Below are 9187 nucleotides of genomic sequence, written 5' to 3' on the forward strand. Positions count from 1 at the left end.
AAGACTCCAGGAAGCCATGTGCCTGTCCAAGAAACAGTCTTGTGCATAACCCCCCATAAAACTTGTTTTTTACACTTCAGTTTTTGTAGGGATTAAACAAATGTGATTTAACGTGTTAATTAATTCACTAGAAGGCAGATTTTGTTACCTTTGGACAGAGCTAGTCTAGCTGTTTCCCCGTTTCCAGTCTTAATGCTAAGCTAAGCTAACCTGCTGCTAGCTTTATATTTACGTATATTATGTATTATGTAGTGGTATTGATCTTCTTGTCCAAGCAGTGACTACCTGGGGTCTTGTTGCACATTAGCTCCCGTAAAACAGTTGTTTTTTTGTAAAAATTGAACGAACATAATGTAACATGCTAAATAGTGAGCTTTAGAGGTGCTGATGTTATTATTTTACTGCTGGACAGAGCCAGGCTAACTTTTTCCCCCTGTTTCCAGTCTTTATGCTAAGCTAAACTAACTGGCTGCTGGCTGTAGCAGCAGACATTAGAGTGGTATCAATCTTCTCATCTAACGAAGCAATTAAGCATATTTCCTAAAATGTTAAACTACTCCTTTAAGGTAAAAATTAAGATTAAAATCAGATCTGATTAAATTATGCATTTAGTGCTGATGATTAAGCTTTGTAGGATGTAGGGAATGAATGTACTCATGCTCGTCTACATCAACACACATGTGCTAAGCTAACTGGCTGCTTAGCTGTAGCTTCATATTAACCATACAGATGTGAGAGTGGTATCACTTCTCTCAGCTAACTCTTTGCAAGACAGTGAATAAGCGTATTTCCCAAAATGTCCCAAAACTATTCCTTTAACTCCCTTTACCCTTAACGGTAAACTCAAATTCTAAAATTTTACTTTCCCAAACTGTGAGGATCAGTTTGAGATTTTGTCATTTATAGGGAGCACAAAGATAGATGTACAGAAATACACACACCCTTACAGGATATAGTAGTTTCCTTTCCTTCTGCAGGTGTCATTTCTTCATGTTATGGTACCACAGCTCCACACTCTGGTTGTATCTTAATTACAAATAACCTCAGAAATTCAGATAATTAGCAGGCTGACTTTGCAGTTAGCCTCCCTCAAATTGCTCCTTTGGAAAAACAGCTGACATATGGTTGGCTGATAATAAAAGCCTAGTGCAGTGCAAAAACAAGACCTCACAGATTGTACTCCTCTGTGCTTTCTGTAATTTAGGTAAAGGGCATTGCCAAACCTTCTACACTACAGGAAGTGCATGTTGTAATAATGGTCAAGGTTGTATCAGGGTGAAGTCAATAGTATATTTGTGACTCAGAGAGTCAAGCATATAGATAGTAAACTGAGCTCGCGGGGGCGGCCATGAAATGTATTAGCTGTAATTTCTTAAATTAATAAATAAAAACATTGTAAAATAAAATGTGTAAAAATGACATACTGTAGCAAAACAACAACATAACATAGTGGCCTCCTTTTACTAAACATGAAAAATGCATTTCTTCCGTAAACCTGTGGTTAAATAATGAGCTAACTATCATTTTTTTCATTCTTAATCAAATATAGTTTCACTAGGAATAAAGTTAGACAGGGTTTGTGTACATTTACTTAAAGCCAGTTTATACACTGGTTTATACACAAGTACAAATTTTAGGTACTTGTATTTGAGTATTTCAATTTCATCCCACTTTATACAGTTCAGAGCAAAATACTGTACTTGTTACTCCACTTCCTATATTTGAAAGCCATAATTACTACCTACTTTACAAATTAAGATTTTTCATACAAAATATGGGTTTATAAAATATAAAACAGCATACAAAGTATTCAAAGTTGGCTACACCTCAACCAACCACAACAGTAAAGGGCAACTTACACATTCATTCAGCAGCAATAATAATCTAATAATCTAATATAAAATATTATAACACTTACAGGGATAATTTTTCAGTATAATGAGTACTTTTGATACTTTTAGTACATTTTGCTGATAATACTTACATAGTTTTAGAAGTTTTTCAATGTAAGAATTTTAGTTGTAATGGAGTATTATTTCAGTGTGGTATTGCTACTTTGACTTAAGTAAAGGATCTTGATACTTTCTTCACCACTGCTTGAAATAAGCTCCAGCAGTATTTAATCTGCTACAAGAATGGGCTTAAAAATATTCAAAATGCAAGGTATAAGATTGTTTATCATCATTCTTTTGTGCTAAAGAGAACATAATATTATTTACTCTGGGACCAAAGTGCCAGAAATATAATAATTTAAAATAAGTGCAATAAAAATAAAAATATATTTTAAAAACCCCACAAAAATTCAAATCTGTATTCACATAGTAAGGTGGCTGTGGATAAAGAGAGTAGCAGTGATGTGTCCATAAAGTGACCCAGTGGCAGTATTACAGTAAAGAAAATACTAAGCAATAACTGAGACCAACTAAATAAATTCTTACCAGAAAATGTAAACTCTAACAACTGAAATTCTTTGTAGTAATTGTAGTAGGACCAGAATGTCGTTCTCTATCCTTGTCATGTTATCCCCACAAGAGGGAGCTGTCAGTCTAATTATGGCAAGGCCTCTCCTGCAACTCTCATCTGCAAGACACTGAACAGCTGCCCATATAGTCTAAACTTAAAACAATCTCCTATATATTAAAAACAGATGACATTATAAAACATGACTCCATATTTTTCTGCTGCATCATCCTAGAATTTCACAGCAATTTTGCACCACCGCAATGCACAGATTTTTTGTTAATTTAAGTTGTGAAACCTCTGTGGCATCTGGATATTGCTCTGCTCCTTAAATCAGAGCTAATGCGTCCTGGGATCGTTACCAAAAAGCCATTTCACCTCGCTACAGCCAATAATACCTTTCCTTTCTCAGTCTCGGCAGGAGATCACTTAGTAAAGTGCAGATTAAAGGGTCATGGAGGGATGCTATTGACTTTGCAATGACTTTGTCTCTGTTCCCCTGTGAGTGCCAGCCTAAAAAATATGACATGCTTTATCCTGAACTAACAAAGAAAACAACATTGCCAATGGTGGGAACAATCTCTTCTTTTCATATGTATTCATTTTGAGCTTTTAGTCAGCTTCATTAACATGTACATTTTCTGCAAGTGGTTTAATTATTACAAGAATAAGAGTCTACAGCCACGCTAGTGGTTATGTGAGGCTGTACTTTGGCACAGCAGTGCTTTGAGCTAAATGCTTACATCAGCATGCCAACATGCTCACAATGACATGTTTAGCAGGTATGATGTTCACTATCTTAGTTTATTATGTTAGCATGCTAACATTTGCTAATTAGCACTAAACATAAAGTACAGCTGAGGATGGTGGGAATGCCATTAGTTTTGTAGGTATTTGGTCATTTGACAAATTAAAATTCTGACCTGATGATGGCCCTAGATGAAAAGTTAAGAGATGAGAAGTTATTACATCCTGAGAGGAGCATGAATGCGTAATCCATTAGATATTGAGATATTTCACTGGATAAGTGAAAATTTTTACCTGCTGGTGGTGCTAGAGGAAAGAGTCAGGGGATCACCAAAGTCATAAGTTTTGTCCTCAACACAAATATTTGTATCCATCCAATAGTTGTTGAGCTATTTCAGTCTGGACCAAAGTGGTGGACAGACTGACAGACCAACATTGCCATCCCTAGAGCCATGTCACTAGCATGGCTAATAATCTTCAATTAGCTGGCTGGTTAGCCAGTCAGAAATCTAGGCAACCATGTTTGTACCCAGCAGTCATCTAAAACAGACACAACAGGGTTCAACTGGTTCAGACAGACACATACTCATACACAAACAAACACACACGCACGCACGCACGCACACACACACACACACACCATTGCTGTGCACAGGGTTAGCTTGTCTTTGTGAGTCGTGTCCAGAAAAACAGGTCAGACACTATTATTTTCTGCCAGGCATTTTCAACAAATTCTATTCCTGGACACAATGCTGGACAGGACAAGGTCTGGTAATAATAGAAAGGTAAAACTTACTTCTGATGTACTGAATCCTGCATGTATACTGTATAGAATGTCATAACTGAGCATGCAAAACTCATTTGAACTTTGATTGATTGAACTCTGCCTCACTTCCCCTCTGTCTCTCCATTTCTGTCTCTCTCAGTCAATTGCATGTTCAGACACCCACGCACTCACACACACACACACACACACACACACACACAATGGGTTGACACATTGGTGTTGTCAGCTCAGCAGGGTGTAGGCTGGCCCAGAGAAATACCACAGAGATCCCAGGCAGGGCAGAGCGAGGGACTCCTCAGTGATGGAGGGTAGTCTGTGCACCTGTGCTTTCCTCTGTAGGAAAAATGTATTTTGTCCTTGTGTTTGCTTCAAGACCCATAGTCATTAATTAATGCAGTGTCTGCTGTAGAAAACCAGTTTTTCCTTCATTTTGTTGTTCTCTTTGGAGATGTGCACTAATTGCTGTAAAACACATTTATATGTTACTTTGTTTTTCACAGAACTTTGCAGTACCAGCATCAGTGTGTGTTTTTTGATTATAATTCACAATCCCCCACACCACACCATCCAAGATGTCAATGTTGAGTGGTCAGATCCTTTTCTAAAGTATCAGAATCAGAAATACTTTATTGATCCCTGAGGGGAAACTCTTTAAGTAGCAACTGTAGAAGTACTTCATTAAATAAGGGTTCTGCATTCCAATTCTTACTGAAGTAGAAGTACAGAAGTATTTGCAGCAAAATGTACATGTACTTAAAGTATCAAATGTAGGTGAGTAGAATTACAAAGTAGTATAAAATGTTACCTTTTTTTTCTTACAGTACTTGAGTTACTTTCCACCACTGGTAATTGATCCAAGTACTACCTTAATTTCCTTCATTAATATTAATGTTTAGGTGGTTTAAGTGCTCAAATTCAAACACTGATGTGATGTCTGTATTTTAAAGATGCATTGCATATCAACCTTTCTCAAGGTGAACAGTTTTACTTGTCAAACACATGGCGCCTGTTGGCTGTGTCACTGCTGGGCCTTGGTATTGTGAAGTTGGCACTCGTGTGACTTACTGGGACACCTAAATTAAATGTTTTTAGTTATACCTGTGCTTTTCCTGCTATGTTAAAGGTCTATAGTGATTTATAGCAATTAAAGTGTATGACTGAAACAAATGTATTTAATATTGCAATTAATATAAATGTCAATAACTGTCATGCACATATGTGCCATTATGAACATTGTGTGCCAACTCCGCACAGGAGGAGCCACCGAGATGCAGCCAGTGAAAAGATGTTTTACCCACAAAGCCACTCTCTCTCTTGAGCAGCACCATGGCAATAAGGTCTTAATTGTGGCCCCAAGCCAAGTCAGGGCAGATGGCTGTCCTTATGCCAACTAATCATGAAAATAAACCCTGTCATATCAGATGTTATTATGTTGCTTTACAGGTATTTGTCACTAATATATTTGATTTAGGGGTATCTTGTGCTAGTGCAAGTCTGGTAAGTATTGTGGGCATTTTTATGCAATATAATTATAATAAGAACTTTGTCTTCATTTTCATTTAAACAGAGTTTAGAAAAGAAAGTGTTTGACAATAAAACAAACAGTAAGCAAGAAAATATGCTAAAATAATCAGAATATTTTAAAGGTACAACATAGAAAAAAACATACACAAAAATGAGGAGCATACAAAAATTAACAGGTTAAAACAGTAAAATTTAAGAAAAGGCTTTCGGATTAAAGTGACTTTTTTTGAAGCAGTTTTTTAAAAAGTTAAAATTTAGCTAGCCTAAAATGGACAAATGACATATTTTGTTAGAGGTGGAAATCACAAATCACTTCATTCAATTCAGTTTAAAGATTTGTAGTCTCTGACTATGTAGTTTGTTCACTTTTTTCCTAAGCTAAGCAGTCACATCATGGTTCAAATGTACTTCAATACGCACTTCACTGAGTCAACATATCACTGTTCAAAGGCATTCCAGTACGTACAACAGTAAGTGAAAGCATCATACGCCGACCTTCAGTCAGACTGATTCAGACTGTCTTCAGATTAGTAGTACGTTCAGTCTGTTGCTAGTCCAAACTGTCACGTTCAGGGTCAGTACAAAACTAGCCTGTACAAGCACGGTACATGAGGTTAATAGCTCAGCAGCCTATTATTTACAATATATTTTAATGAAGAAGTAACATACTGTGAATTGGCCACCAGGGGGAGCTCCACTGTAAAAGCTACTGATTTGGTCTGTGACAATGGTGATTCAGTATAATCAGTTCACCTTGAAAATTCTTTGATAAAGATTTGGTGGTACATGTACTCAACACCTCTAATTTGAAGGAGTTGTTGAAAATAAAAGAGGACCTTAAATTGATCCTCGGGGGACACCACAGATGAGGAAGGCAGATGTGGCAGAGGCCCTCCCAATTTCAACAGTGTAATTTCTATCACAAAGGTAGGAGTGAAACCAGTCAAGAGCTATATCCTTAATGCTAACCCACTTTTACAAACAGTTACTTACAATTGAGTGGTCGATAGTATCAAACACAGAACTCAAATCAAGCAGGATTAATATCGAACACTGAACAAAATACAGTCACGTTGCTGAGTGGGGTTTCAGTGCTATGATAGGAACAAAAGCCACGCTGAGCAGTAGACAAAAAAAAGAAAAGAAAAGGATTAACTCTAAGGTAGTATCCACACAACATTTGTACTTTGCTAACACTGAAGCAACGCAATCAGACTTAAAAACACTGCTACCAAGGTGTGTCACATTAGGTTGAATGTCAATTAGCAGCATTTGCCAGCTGAAAGAGGTGTGGCAGGCAACACTTTGATATGTGAATTTTCAAAGCAACATGAGCCAACAAAGAGAGCTCCCACAGAGCAGGTGCATTGTTAAATAAAAATTATATGAAAAGGACAACATTTTCGAATACAAACAGACTAGAGACCAGACAGAATAATCAACAATGTGAAAGACATATAAAATGTAAAATCACTTTTTATTAAGCGTTCACATCATTTTGTCCTTACAAATACTGTTGTCTGTATATGTATACATTTCTTTCTCTGTATTGTATGTTGTCCTGTGTTTCTTTGCTGAATACATCTCTCTGGTTTCCAGACTCACCCAGTGCATTATACAGCAAATCTCATTTCTTTGTTGTTTTTATAAGTGACCTGAGGCATCACAGGATTTGATGTTTTGTAAGACCCATACGGGTTTAAGGTTTTTGAATTATTAAAATCCTTCCATGCTCATTTTTGAACTGCCTGTCTACACACGGACAGAGACACAAATGCATGTGCGCAAGCAAAATTCTATAGCGATCTTATCCATCAATCCTCCTCCTGAAAACAACACACACACACACACACACACACACACACATTCATTCCATCCTTATCTGTGTCTGGGAGACTTTTGGTGGCAGCCTGTTGTATTTTTAATGCCTTTCTTCTTTCCCAGCTGTGTATGATGAATGTTTGATTCGACCTCCCATGGCCGTAGGAGAATATGATCAAGCCCAGCCCACCAGGCCACAAAGGCCCTGAAATATTCACATCCAGGAGCTGCTGAGTGGACTCCTGTTCCTGATAGCCTTTTTAAATTCAATAACCCACCTGCAGTGACCCCATCCATGAGACCAAATCACATCAATGAGGCTTGCCAGAGGGAAATCCAGCGTGAAAGTCAGGGTTTGCATGTGTGTGCATGTGTTTATTCTTTTGTGCATCCTCTTGTATCTATGCATCCTGTGCTGTCTCTGTCAAATTTGTGACATTTGTTATTGCAACAGTTGGCTACAGTTCTGAAGTCTGTCTGCTTTCACAGAGGGTAAAGTTTTAGCTGCTTCTTTAGATTATCCTCCTGGGGAAACTGAGCATCTTTTATGTTTATATCATAAGATAGAATGGCTTATTATTCACTGCCAACTGCATTTAATATCGCCACACGCACACACACACACACACACACACACACACACAGTTTCCTTTCAAGTAAAATATGACTGGAATCCAGTGATCTCTGTTCTTTTCATTTGTTATCCATTTGTAGTTGTCCATCTTTAATCCCCTTCTGATTTGATATTTCTTTCATATTAAAACTTGCTTTTTGTTAGATGGAAGCTTTCCACAATCAAAAAGGGTTTTTTTCTCCCAAGGGAATCTCTTGAAACTCCATATTAGACTATGAGGGACCAACATGAGTAAGATCAAATATGGATACTGTGATCAGACATCTACATCCGTTATCTCTACATACTGTATGAAGGATACTGGTAGGGTAAGCAGCCAAACACTTTATGCATATATGGGGGTAAGTGAATATAGACAGAAACAATTGTTTGGACAATGGCAGCTATTAACCCCATCTCCTGGCTGTGAATTACTCTGAATACTCTTACTCTGAATGATTCTAAAACTAAAATTAAATTAGATTGGATTAAATAAAGATTTACACATAGGTCAGTTTAAGGGTTTGGCAATGACCATTTTCTGTCATCACTGGACTTGTTACTCTACTGTGAACTCTCTAATAAAGGCATTAAATGCCATATAAAAAACAACTTTTATTTTACTTTATTATATGTGACTACTACAACATTTTTATGTAATAATTACTTATTTTAATTGCACAATGGCACTGTATGTACAAAACTGTGGCATTAAAGTGGAGTAAAAAAGAAAACAGTATAGTATCACCCGGAATTATACTAAATCTCTTATGCTATGAACCTTTGTGTCCATATTATTAAAACAAAGCAATCATCACACCAGAGCATTGAGTTGTACACAGAGAATAAACCTCTGAGATCATATTTATAGGAGCATCACCTCTGATGCAAAAATGTCCTCAGAAAACTGATCTTAAACCATTTTTAACACCAATGACATAGAAAAATAGATCACAATGCTCAAAACCGATGTATAGCAGAGGCCAAGTACTCCTCATGATGAGTAAGCTACTCTTCATGTGTAAAATTGGTTGAGCGCTCCTTTAACAATTTCAGTTCAAAGTGCTTTATTCAGAAGACAATAACGACACAAAAATAGTGAGTAAAATCAATACAGAAAAACCTTGTCTAAAGTGATTTTCAATGTCAATGTCAAATTTATTTATATAGCACATTTAAAACAACCACTGTTGACTAAATGCTGAATAGGATAAAATACAAAATAAACAAACACA

The sequence above is a fragment of the Siniperca chuatsi genome, linkage group LG18 (genome assembly GCF_020085105.1).
Source record: "Siniperca chuatsi isolate FFG_IHB_CAS linkage group LG18, ASM2008510v1, whole genome shotgun sequence".
Classification (NCBI taxonomy): Eukaryota; Metazoa; Chordata; class Actinopteri; order Centrarchiformes; family Sinipercidae; genus Siniperca; species Siniperca chuatsi.